The 13,703-nt window shown below is 38.6% G+C and overlaps 1 pseudogene; it reads right to left on the bottom strand.

The window, feature by feature from the left end:
• Positions 1-779: 779 nt before the first annotated feature.
• Positions 780-12,600, bottom strand: LOC149140979 (kinesin-like protein KIN-7A; annotated as a pseudogene).
• Between the last annotated feature and the right edge of the window lie 1,103 nt (positions 12,601-13,703).

The following is a 13,703-nucleotide window of genomic DNA, read 5'->3' as shown; positions in this document are numbered from 1 at the left end:
ATTCTTAGTCTCGTTCTTCTCTTTCGGAGCCTCCATAGGCCTAATGATCGGCATCAGTAGGAGCAGTGAGCACTACAGAAGTGGGGAGAGTAGCAGCCCTATGACTAACCCTCTGCCTCTAGGGAAATTCTTGACACAAGTCACAATTATTCCAGTATTCACAAATGTCATGGAGCTTCCTCTGATGCATTGATACATGTACATCTGCCACATGGCAGGCTTTGCAACTCTGCCAGTGACAGAGAGCCAAATCATGAGATATCCAATAAGGTTCATCGCGGAACCCATAGTGAGAACCACCATGGTCCCTATGCATTGATGGCTTGTACCTATGTATGATGAGTTACTTATAGATTTTATACTCAGATAGAGAGAGGAAGAGGATAAGCAAGCAATGGATCTATTGTTAACTTAGATGTCAGATATCAATAGTATGCTAAAGCTTGGATAGGGATTTCTTATTTTTATAGAGCTTGTTGTCATGTGCATAGGTATTTTTGAGATTGTCATGGCTATAAAAATATTCTCCCCCTTCTCCCCGAGCACACAAACAACCTTTGAAGATTTCATTTACGAAGTGCTTCATGGGTACTTTTCAGTGCATGTCTGAGTTGCTAGAAGAGACAAGTCAATAACTAATTTCACTTACCATGTAAAAACACTAGAAATTAGATACATGTGAAAGATCTGCCAAGAAACCTATACGAATTGATAACTCCAACTCTGCTGAATATTCTATTTGTCAAGAAGAAGGTGCAATATTCTACAAGTTTGGATGACTAATCGAGAGTCACATCATCGACATTTTTGTCATCCTGAACATTTCCATTTGTCTCCAGTTCCATCACCTGCATAAAATATAGATTATGTTGTCATGGCCCCTCCTTTCAAACAAATTAAAAAGGACTCTGGAACAAACGAAAAAATAAAAAACAAACTTCTGTAATCTTTCCATTCCATTTCTTGGAAAAAAAACAAGCCAAACCTAGAACATTTACATGTTAAGTAAATTAGATATATGTGAGATCTCTTCCAGAGTTGTCTCACAATGCCACAAATGAAACACAATACTCTAGCAAAGGATGGTTGTGGTAAATTTCACGTGAGCATTCAATGTGAACACATCCTAAAGCTTTCAGAGAGACTGAGAGAATATGATATAACTTATGAAATCCCCCAGCCAGTACAATGTACATCAAGCAAGATGCAGAAAGACCTAAGACCTGAAACTGTATATAATAGGATTGTACTTCAAAAGAATCTTGTGCTGAAATTAAGGATAGAAAAAGATATAAAGAAACCTTTTAAGTTTTAACCAATCAAACAGAGATTTCTTTTTCGAAAGTACTAAAGAGCAAACAATTTGGAGTCTTACCTGGCAAGCAAGAAGCTGCTTCTGGTATTGAAGCTTGGCCACGCGCTCTTTGAGCTCAGTGACATAAGAGCAAATATTATTAATATTCTCTTCAGCAGCAACCTTGAACATATTCTTAACATTTTTTATGTCAAAAGAAGCACTTCGTTCAAGCATTTCAGTGCTGTCTGTGGATAACACATTGCCTTCTTTACCCTCATTTTTATGAAAAAGATTCTTCCTCAAGCTCCCGGGTCTCTTCCAACTAGCTGTTTCTGGTGGAGTGTTTTCGTTATGCCCAAAACTATCTGTCACCCAAGAAGAGGGAGAGGATGGAGGGCTAGTCATTATTTCAGCTATACAACTTCTACTCCTTGTTAGTTGTGGAGCTCTACTGAAATCCGATAATCTAACCTCATTGGGAAGAGGAAGTACAAGATTTTCAATGGATTGTTGCACATTCTGAAGCTGCTCTTCCAATGCAGCAATTGTTGCATCAGTATCAGTTAATTTGTGGAGATCCCCTAAGCCATTCAGTCTTGAAATCTCTTCCTTGAGCGTTGTATCTACTAGGCTTCTCAAAGCAGTTTCTTCTGGGCTTGAATTTTCTTCCTTTGAACACAATGCTCGAATTTCTCCTCTAAACTCTGTCACAGACGATGCTGTATCATTCTTGGGTTTACTTGATTGAGCGATATCAAGGCACTAGACTTCTTTATGAAGGGCTGCCAAAGCTCTACTAGCATCCTTACCAAGATCCTCCTGCAGATACTCCAACTTTCTAATTTCTTGAACCAACAGTAGGGGATTTGAGGTGGACTCCCTAACAGGATGCTTCTCGGGTGTGGAGGCTGAGGATTGTTGAAATTCTTCTGACTGTAAAAGAGCTTCTTCTTGATGTTTTTGAATGCTTTGCTGATAAAAAATTTCACTGCTTGTCTGACTCACTGTTCCGTTGTCAGAGTTATGCAGTTTAGGAAATTGCAAGTCATCTGAACCCATATCATGCCCTGTGCTGGATACATCTAACACTGCACATTCATCTTCATAAGAGTTTATTTTCCGAGCAAGAGTGTGACTGGGATTAATTGAGTACTGCAAAAAATAGAAATAGAAATAAGTTTTGCATCCCTGAAAATGGCTGAGAACAACTTACATCTAGCTCAAGAGATGAAAAAAACTAGTTACCCATCTTCTTGACCCTTGACTGCTAGCAATGCTCTAAAGCAGGTCCTCAAATTGGCTTTGTGCAGCATCTCTTTGTTGAGTCAGCTTCTTGATCTCTTGGGCCATCTAGAATATTAGGTGACATCAAACCCCTCATCAGAGCAAGAATCACTGAATTTTATCCACACGGATACAGAGTTGACTAGTTCAAATAAAGAGTGTAGATTAGCTAGGTTTACAGTAAACATGGTGAACATCACAGAATAATTAATGAACAATGTAAGAAGACCTTCTGAATCTGGAGATCTTTCTCCTTCAACAAAGCCTCAGTGTACTGAGAGGGAGCAGAGTTCCCAGGAGCGGAGTGCCCAGGGGCTCGTAATTCATTTTCAAGCCTGGCCACTTCTTTTTGCAAGTGCTTCAATAATGCCTTGTCTGACATAACTATATTGACATGTGCACTAGTCACAACTTCCTTTGCACAACTAGCAAAGAAGAGAGTATTCCGTGACTGTTCAACATGGCTCCGTGCAGGACTCAATGTACATATCATTGCTGTCCTTGCATTGCCTCCCAATGCATGTTGAAGAATTCGGGTGAGTTTAGAATCTCGGTATGGAATGTGACCATTCCTAGTTTTATTGTTTCCACTGTAACAAAAGTAGTTGACAAATTTGATCAATACAAACCAGAAGAACGTCTGAGTTTGAAGCCATAAATAGTGTCAACAATTCATAATATTTTTAGAAACATAGATAATGCCAGTGTTCTTCATCCTTAATGTCTGAAATATTTTTTTAACGGAAATTGGAACCTAATATTATACAGAATGATGTCAAACGTCAACACTAAAAACAAAAGAGGAAAGGGTAGAAACAGACCTGAGCTTCCTGATCACAGTGCCCAGGGTAAGCAAGCTGCGATTAATATGGCAACCTTCCTTCAATCTAACTCTTGCTGAAAGAGATTGAGATGCGCGCTCACTCCCTGCAAGATCAACAAGGTTCTGTACAAAATTGTCAGCTTCATTTACTAAACTAAGACATACATGAAGATTCATACGAATAGAGGAATAGTAAGCATACCAAACTCGCGACTAAAGAGCTTGAGGTGTTGTCTTATGGTCGTGTTTCTCGAACAGAGCTTTCAATTGTCTATAGAAGAGAAGAGAATCCAACAGTCAACACATATTTGTAGAAACTAATTTAACATTTTGGTAGCCTGGGTGCAGGCAATATAGAAAATCTACCAAATTCGACTATTATTTCTTCTAACTCGGGCTAAATTCCTCTTTTTGCTTCCATAGGTGTATCAATCATCTACTGTTAGACTAATTTCTTATGGATTTCCCTTCTTCTGGTTACTATCACCACTCCTTTCCCTCTAAATCACCCCAACCCGTGTTATCAGGAACAATTTACAAACTGAGCCTCTTTTCCACTATCGGGTCTATAATTCCATATGAATTACGAATTACTCTTTCGACAGGGCCTTTTAACAGAATTAAGGAAACCGTGTATGAATACACTATCGGAAACTTCCAATGGCTGCAATGCTATTTCACATGAAATTAACTATCGGTGGGGTCTTTACAAAGGGAAGCACAATACACTATCGGCGGAGTCTTTATTCCATAGGATTGGAATAACTATCGATGGTCACTATCGGGGATTCCCTGTGGAATGGGACATTATCACAACACTCTGCTATCCTGATGCGATAATACGAGGTACTATCGGCAATTTCTATCGACTCCCAACTATCGGTGCTATAGAGGTCTGACGTGATATCGCTATCGCTATCGGCGATTTGCAATGGCCACTTTAATATATCCGCCTCCCCACTAAACTTCTAATGCGATAGTCTTATGGATCTGATAGACTATCCAATCACTCCTATATTATTTCGGGTCCGAAAGTCGCACTTCAGACTTCGACGCTTCCAAAGGCTAGTCTCTCCCTGCTCCAACATAGTGATGCGATAATATTGCGGACCCGATACAGGTATGAGCCAAACTTGAATAGGATTTCAAGTCTGGAACTTGATTCTGGCTAAGTTTTTCATAGTTTTACAGTGTAAACCCAAGTTTCCGCATGTGGAACTCAACAATACTTATAAGGAAAACAGGCATGCCGATACATAGGAAAACACTCACCCAGACTTTAATCAAAGTATTCGTTGGAAAACAAAGACCGAACCACTGTTATAAGAACTTAGAAGATAACACAGCATAAAGCTAAAATTACACATAAAATACCAGATTAATAGAGAACCATAAATTCAGATGCACAGAGAAGGTTTCAAAGACCACAATGTCTCTGGGATCAACCAATACAGAAAGTACCATTCTTTCCTTCCAAAAACAATAGATAAAGCCCTCTTGGTCCTCATCCATTTATAATAGCATGCCAATTACATATCTACTGGTTTATTTTAGCAACTAGTTACTAAGACAAAAACTTACTTATTATGACTAATAGTTTTGCGAGACATCCCCCTCGAGAACCTTTATTACAGCTTATCTATGCAACCATGCTTATCCATGCAATAATTCTTATCCATGCAACAATGCTTATCCATGCAAAAACATGATCTTATTCTTAGATTCTATCCCTATCCTAAACTAGAAAATCATGGAAAATGATGGCTAAAGGACCCCACTCCTTTTCCTGTAGATTTTTCTTAATTTTTGGAATAAGTTTGAAGATTTTTTCCTCCAAGTCACATGCTCCTGCATCAAACTCCTGAGGACAAAATTCTTCATGGGCTCCTATCCATGAGCTCATCTACAGAACTGCCCAGTTTCTGTAGCATGTTTTCTGTAACCCAAGTAGCTTCAGCGGTTGGCTGATCCTTCCATTTTACCAAATACTGGAAGTACTTTTGTCCCCTTGTTTTCTTAAACACCTTCTTGTCTAGAATTATTTCTGGCTACAATTCCTTTGCTGTGGGTAACTGTTTTACCCAATCAATCTCTTGGGTCTCTTGATCCTTTTCTGTATCACTTGCAGTTTCACCTTCATACTTGTACAGGTCAGCAACATTGAAAATTTGAGATATTCCAACATCAGGGGGTAATTTAATCTCATAGGAATTTGTAGAAAATTTCCTCAATACTTTGCATGGTCCAATTTTATTGAACTTCAATTTGTTATACTCCCTCTTTGGAAACCTTTCCTTTCTGAGGTGTGCTAAAACCAAATCTCCAACTTCAAAGTTTACCTCTCTTCTTCTCATGTCTGCTCTTGTTTTGTACTTGATGTTGCTATCTTGTAGCTTTTGTTTCACTTGTTCATGTATTGCTTGCATTTCTAAAGAAAAATATTCACCCTATGCACTTCTCATCTCTTCTTTTCCCAAGTTTCTTAACTCAGATATTCCTCTTGGATGCACTCCATAAACAATATGGAATGGACTCTGTCCTATACTCCTGTTAGGTGAGTCATTATATGCATATTCAGCTTGTGCCAACACTTGATCCCACTATTTTGGATGTTCTACAGTAAGACTCCTTAAAATATTGCCCAAACTCTTGTTCACAACTTCATTCTGTCCATCAGTTTGTGGACGATAGGCAGAGCTGAAGCTTAGTTTAGTTCCCAACTTCTTCCATAATGTCCTCCAGAAATTTCCAACAAATTTGGAATCCCTGTCTGAGACAATACTCTTCGGCAACCCATGCAATCTTACAACCTCCTTAAAAAACAAATTAGCAATGTGAGAAGCATCACTAGTTTTACAACATGGAATAAAGTGTGGCATTTTTGAAAATCTGTCCACTACAACAAAAATTGAATCATTACCTCTTTGAGTCTTTGGTAAGCCCAAAACAAAATCCATACTTACCATATCCCAAGGCCTATCTGGAATTGGTAATGGAACATACAAACCTGTGTTTTGGCTTCTTCCCTTTGCATATTGACAAACTTTGCAAGTTTTCACATACTTCTCCACTTCAGATTTCATTTTTGGCTAGAAATAAAATCTGCTTAACTGCTCATAAGTCTTCTCTACACCAAAATGTCCTGCAAGTCCTCCACTATGTTTTTCTTTGATTAAATTCTCCCTCATATAACAATTTGTTATGCAAAACTGATTTCTCTTAAACAACAGTCCATCTTGTAAGAAGTAATCTAACCATTTACTCCTATCCACCAAAACAACATTTTTACAAGCTTCAAATGCCTCTTTAAAATCTAGATGTGTTTCATACAATTCTTTAAGAAAATCAAAACCCAACACTTAGATTTGACTCTCTTGAAATAATACATTCCTCCTACTTAAGGCATCTGCAACTTTGTTTGATTGGCCATTTATATGCTTCAAGACAAAATGGAAACCTTGAAGATACTCTACCCATTTGGCATGTTTTTGGTTGAGCTTTGGTTGCTGCATAATATACTGTAGTGAATGGTTATCTGAATAAAGTATGAACTCCTTTGACATTAGATAATGCCTCCATTTCTTCAATGACTGCACAACTGCATATAACTCCTTGTCATAAGAAGAATACTTCTTTAAATTATTCAGCTTTTCACTAAAATAAGCTATAGTTTTGTTTTCCTGACTTAATACACCTCCAATGGCTTCTCCGCTAGCATCACACTTCACTTGGAAAGGTTTACTAAAATCAGGTAGAACCAAAATAGGCTTTTCAGTGATATCCTTCTTCAATAGCTGGAAATTATTTTCTGCTTCAGCAATCCATCTAAATGGTTGTTTATCCTTCTTTATGGTCTCAATAATAGGTGCATTGATCTTACTAAAATTATTTATAAATTTTCTATAAAAACTAGCAAGAACATGAAAACTTCTTACCTCAAAGACACTTTTAGGTGAAGGCCACTCCATGATTGCCTTGATCTTCTCTGGATCCATCTTCAGTCCTTCAATAGAAATAACAAAACCCATGTACACTAGCTCTTCTTTCATGAATGAACACTTCTTCAAATTCAGCAATAATTTCTCCTATTGTAGCCTTTGTAAGACATAATTCAGATGTCTCATGTGCTCCTCCTTAGATCTATTGTAAACTAATATATCGTCCAGATATACTATTACAAATTTACCAATGAACTCTTTAAAAACTTCATTCGTGAGTCTCATAAATGTACTTGGTGCATTTGACAACCCAGAAGGCATTACTCTCCACTCATACAATCCCTCATTTGTCTTAAAAGTGGTTTTCACTCATCCCCTTCTCTTATCCTTATCTGATGATACCCACTTTTAAGATCTAGTTTTGAAAAATACTTTGCTCCACTCAAGAAATCCATTAAATCTTCAATTCTAGGTAAAGGAAATCTATACCTGATTGTGATTTTATTGATGGCTCTTGAATCTGTACAAATTCTCCAGCCTCCATCTTTCTTTGGACTCAACATTGTTGGTACTACACAAGGACTCAAGCTTTCTCTGATCAGCCCTTTGTCAAGCAATTATTGCACATGCTTTTTAACCTCTTCATTTTGTATAGGAGTCATTCTGTAAGTTGCTCTATTAGGTAGACTTGCTCCAGGTATCAAATCTATATGATGGCTAATTCTTCTAATGGGTGGTAACTCATTAGGAAAATCATCAACAATAATATCACAATATTTCTCCAACATTTCTTGAATTTCAATGGGTAAATTAGAAACTTTAGTAGAAGTTATTATTACCTTGGGCTTGCAAATTACAACAAAATTTACCTCATTCTCTTCAATCTGCTTCAAGTATTCCTTTCCTCCTAGTAACAGAGTTTTTGGATCAGTCTTTTTTCCTAATGCATCGTCTTCTTGCAGAGGCAGCAACGTATGATTGACACCATCCTTTCTAAACTTGTAGGTGTTTCTTTTCCCATCATGCATGGCTCCTCTATCATATTGCTAAGGTCTTCCAAGCAATATGTGACACACATCCATTGGCATCACATCACATAAAATTTTATCTTTATACTTTCCCAACTAAAATTCCACTTCACACTGTTCATTCACTAACAGTTGATGTCCCTTTTGTAACCATGACACCTTGTAAGGTGTTGGATGTTTCATTTTCTTCAACTTCAATTTCTCCACCACTTTTACAGAGACCAAATTATCAGTGTTGCCACTATCAATGATCATTTGACAGCGTTTCCCTTGAACCTTACACACTGTTCTGAACAAAGTCTTTCTTTGTGATGGTTCAACTATCTCCTTTGCTGGCTTGAGAAAAACTATATTAACTACCAAAGATTCTCCTCTCTCTGGTATATTTTCTTCTTCTGCCACTGTTGTTGCTGTTGCTTCTCCCTCATCTTGAGCAACAATTTCATTCCTCTGACTTGTTTCTACTTTCTCTGGGTATTCAAAAGCTCTGTGTCCCAGTTTGTTACATCTGTAACATCTTACTTCTATCCCTCTTTCTCTACCTCCTCTTCCTCTAGAAAAACTCCCTCTGCCACTTGCATCACCTACTGTGGGTGCATGCTAGGTTGAGCTATTGCTAGCTCCATCTTTAGGTGTTGTAGATCTTCCTCTACCACATTGACTTCCCCTTCCTCGGAAAGTACCTCTCCCTCTAGTAGACTGCTTCCTCATGAATTTTTCTTCAACTCTCAGTGCCATCTGATAAGCTTCTTCTACTATTTAGGAGAAATTATACTTATCTCATCCTAAATATCCATCCTAAGACCATTCACATATCTAGCCACCTTCTCATTTGTATCCTGAGCTTCTCCAACTCTTATACTTACCTTGTAGAATTCATTTGTGTATTCTTTCACTGTCAAAGACCTCTATCTAAGATTTTGCATTTGTCTGAACAAGGTTTGCTGATAATTACTTGGTAGAAACTTACCTCTTAGCTTTGCTACCATCCTACTCCAATTTTTGATTGGTTTCTTTCCAAGTCTCTTCCTTTCTGCCTGCACACCATCCCACCAAAGCACTGCATGGCCTTTTAGCTTGGCGAAAGAAAACTTTACTTTCTTCTCATATTTTGTTTCTTCATAGTCAAAGAATTTCTCCATGCCATTAATCTAGTCTAGCAATTCTTCTAGGTTCACTCCTCCTTCATATATTGAAACCTCAGTCTTTGGCCTAGCTATGGATCTCAACACTGACTGGAAGAATCTCATCTCAGGAGTAACTGCTACAGCTTCCTCCTCTGCAGCTTCAACCTCAGGCTCACTAACATCTCCATCATCTATATTTCTCCCTGTTGTTAATGCATCCAATCTAGCCTGCATCTGTTGTACAACTTCCATCACTTCAACATTTGCAACTAGCCATCCTCTTCCACTACGTCCTCGCCCTCTTCCAATTCTGAAAGCCATATTAACTTTCCTTCTCCTGCTTCTGAGATTCAATTCAGTTTTAGTTGGTTGCTCTGATACCACTAATGGTGACCTGGGTGCAGGCGATATAGACAATCTACCAAATCTAGCTATTATTTCTTCTAACTCGCGCTAAATTCCTCTTTCTGCTTCAACAAGTGTATCAGTCATCTACTGCTAGACAGATTTCTTATGGATTCCCCTTCTTTTGGTTACTATCACCACTCCTTTTGCTCTAAATCACCCCAACCCGTGTTATCGGGAACAATTTACAAACAGAGCCTCTTTTCCACTATTGAGTCTATAATTCCATAGGAATTACGAATTACTCTTTCGGCAGGGCTTTTTAATGGAATTAAGGCAACCGTGTATGAAATACACTATCAGCGGCTTCCAATGGCTACAATGATATTTCACAGGAAATTAACTATCGACAGGGTCTTTACAAGGGGAAGCACAATACACTATCGGCAGAGTCTTTATTCCATAAGATTGGAATAACTCTCGACGGTTGCTATCGACGATTCCCCATGGAACGGGACATTATCACAACACTCCACTACCTCGATGTGATAATACGAGGTACTATTGGCAATCACTACCAGCTCCCAACTATCAGCGCTATAGAGGTCTGACGCGATATCGCTATTGCTATTGGCGCTTTGCAATGAATGCTTTAATATATCTGCCTCCCCACTAAACATCCAATGCAATAGTCTTACAGATCTGATAGACTATCCAATCACTCCTATATTATTTCGGGTCTGAAATTCGCACTTCAGACTTTGGCGCTTCCAAAGGCTAGTCTCTCCCTACTCCAACACAACGATGTGATAAGATTGCAGACCCGATACGGGTATGAGCCAAACTTGAATAGGATTTCATGTCTGGAACTTGATTCCAACTAAGTTTTTCATAGTTTTACAATGTAAACCCAAGTTTCCGCTTGTGGAACTCAACAATTCTTATAAGGAAAATAGGCACACTGATACACAGGAAAACACTCACCCAGACTTTAATCAAAGTATTCACTGGAAAACAAAGACTGAACCACTGTTATAAGAACTTAGAAGATAACACAGCATAAAGCTAAAATTACACATAAAATCCCAGATTAACAGAGAACTGTAAATTCAGATGCACAGAGAAGGTTTCAAAGACCACAATGTCTCCGGGGTCAACGAATACAGAGAGTTATGTTCTTTCCTTCCAAAAACAATTGATAAATCCCTCTCGATCCTCATCCCTTTATAATAGCATGCCAATTACATATCTACTGGTTTATTTTAGCAACCAGTTACTCAGACAGAAACTTACTTATTATGACTAATAGTTCTGCGAGACATCCCCCTCAAGAACCTTTATTACAGCTTATCTATGCAACCATGCTTATCCATGCAACAATGCTTATCTATGCAACAACATGATCTTATTCCTAGATTTTATCCCTATCCTAAACTAGAAAAGCATGGAAATTGATGGCTAAAGGACCCCACTCCTTTGCCTGTAGATTTTTTTTATTTTTGGAATAAGTTTGAAGATTTTTCCCTCCAAGTCACATGCTCCTGCATCACATTTAATGTGAGAAAAAAAGAATACAGACCAGTCTAACAATTTGATGAGATCTAGAACTTACTTCGTTCAGCAAAGTCTCCCCGACCTGTCTATGAGCTGCAGAAAAACTAAGCCAATTGATTGAATAAACAATGATTATAATAATAAGCCTTAAAATCTAGGGAAGCAAAGAGAAGGATCTACCTTCACATATACTCAAAAGATTTTGCAGATGATCTTTGTCCTGCACCCTTTCTTCAACCAATTTCTCCACAACTGTCCCCCTATGTTAATAATACAATAAACATGAGGCAGGGGCAAAGAAAATTGCAATGTTGAGAAAGAAACCCAAAAATCTGAGGAAACTGGCAAATGCCCACCTCTGGATCATCCAGAATCTGAAGAGGGCCACTGTTCTCAGAAGAAGCGAGGAGATCATTCACCACTTCGTTATAAATTTCCATTGCAGAAAACTTCAAGACAAATACTCGTTCCAAGTGCTGCAACATCACATCAATTGTCCTCGCCATTACAATGTGGAGAATAAAACACAGTGAGGAAGCAACAACAAAAAATAAATCTAGCCCCAATACCTTGTCAATATACTTGTAAATATCCATCACGGCACGATCTGTGATGCCCCTCATCGTATACGTCTTTCCACTGCTGGTCTACCCATATGAAAATATTGTTGCTGCAACAACCACATGTATCAATGCCACCATTGCCAGATTTTGGGATTTGGGTTCAGATAGGGAGAATGAGCTAAGAAGTGAGAGTTTAGATTAACTCACCATTGAGACCACTGAGAGTGGAAAGAGCCACCTCCTTTGCCCCATCCTCATACACCTCATCTGTTGAGGCTTCACTCCCAAATACTCTATCTGCAATGTGCATTCCCAACAATTTCATTTATACATACAAACAAATTCTTGTCAATTACAAAAATGAACCAGAATCAGAAACAGAAACAGAATAAGAAAAGAAATTTTACCAAATGAATATGCAGTTGGAAATAGAGATCGTTCCGGAATGGTGTATTTATAGACAGTGTTTTATCATTAATGCATTCCCAGTCTAAAACATCCCTTCTGGCGATCTCCTTCTCACTCAATGGTCTCACTCGAATACTCACAAATATCTTCTCCTCTTCCTCACCCACCCGTTTCTCCCACAACCCCTCCTCCCCTTCCATTGTCTCCCACCTCACCTGCTCCACTTATTCTCATTTCATCTGCATTTTGTGCCTGCTCCTGCTCCACCTCCCCCTCCACTGATTTATATACACATATATTTCACAGACTCACTACCTGTATTGCCAATATGAGCAATTCGATACCACATCCCATATGCATTCATTATCAATCGCCTGCTAGCTCACATGCATCACAACAGAAACATGGACAATGCAACAGAAGAAAACAGGCATGGGCAAGGGCATGGGCACGACGCCACAATATTTAGTGTCTATTGGTAGTAAATGTGAAGAAATGGCAATTGGAAAGCTTGGGATCCTTGAGACCTTTACATACGAGTCAGACAATCTCCATCAACAAGCTCTGCAGTAGTTGCAACGCATCCTTACAACCAGTTAGGTAGCTCAAGGCCTCCTTGCTATGAGGGATTACTTTACCAAACTAAGGGATCTTAGTTCTTATTGAGCTACTCAGAACTGAATTCAATAGCCATGATCTTCTGGACTTGTAGTTAAGCGATTGCACGATTTGGAAATATTCGCATCCATGATTTCCCCTTAATCCTATTGAGAGCATGTAAAGCATGTAGTTGAAAAGATAAAAATGTTGAAAATGAAGTTCACAGCACATACAGGAGGTAGTAATCCTATGGTTGCATCATGGATATCTAATCAAATTAATAATCTATATTTAGATCTATAATCTATTGATAACTTATAATTTTATAAAAGAAGACAAGTACTAAACAAAGTGCATTCAATCTATGGCAATATTTCGGCATGCATTTTTGACAGATGTCATTGAGTAAGGTTACACATTTTCTTTCCTATCATTCATGTCATTTGTGCCATAGCCATATCTTTTCGTGGCTTCGCCTCTCTTTAGGTCGCAATGTTGAAGTAGAAAGCAGGTCCAGATCTGTTTCATTTCATCTCCCAGCTCGGGTTTATTTGAGCCATCCTAGCCAATTTCCAAAGTCAGCTTTCTGGAGAGCCTCCATGGCACCCAACAGGTCACAATAGGGCAAGAGGGCTTTTGAGTTGGGGCGAGCGGTGACCAATCCAGCAATGTAGGAGAGGGGAACCAGATCCCCTAAGGCAGTGATTGTTCCTTTGAGAGGCAAGTTGGGTGTGAT

This window comes from Pinus tabuliformis, chromosome X, assembly GCF_031772625.1.
Source record: "Pinus tabuliformis cultivar Carrire ecotype Pingquan chromosome X, CPIR1, whole genome shotgun sequence".
In the NCBI taxonomy this organism is placed as follows: Eukaryota; Viridiplantae; Streptophyta; class Pinopsida; order Pinales; family Pinaceae; genus Pinus; species Pinus tabuliformis.
This window is presented reverse-complemented; position numbering and strand designations above follow the sequence as displayed.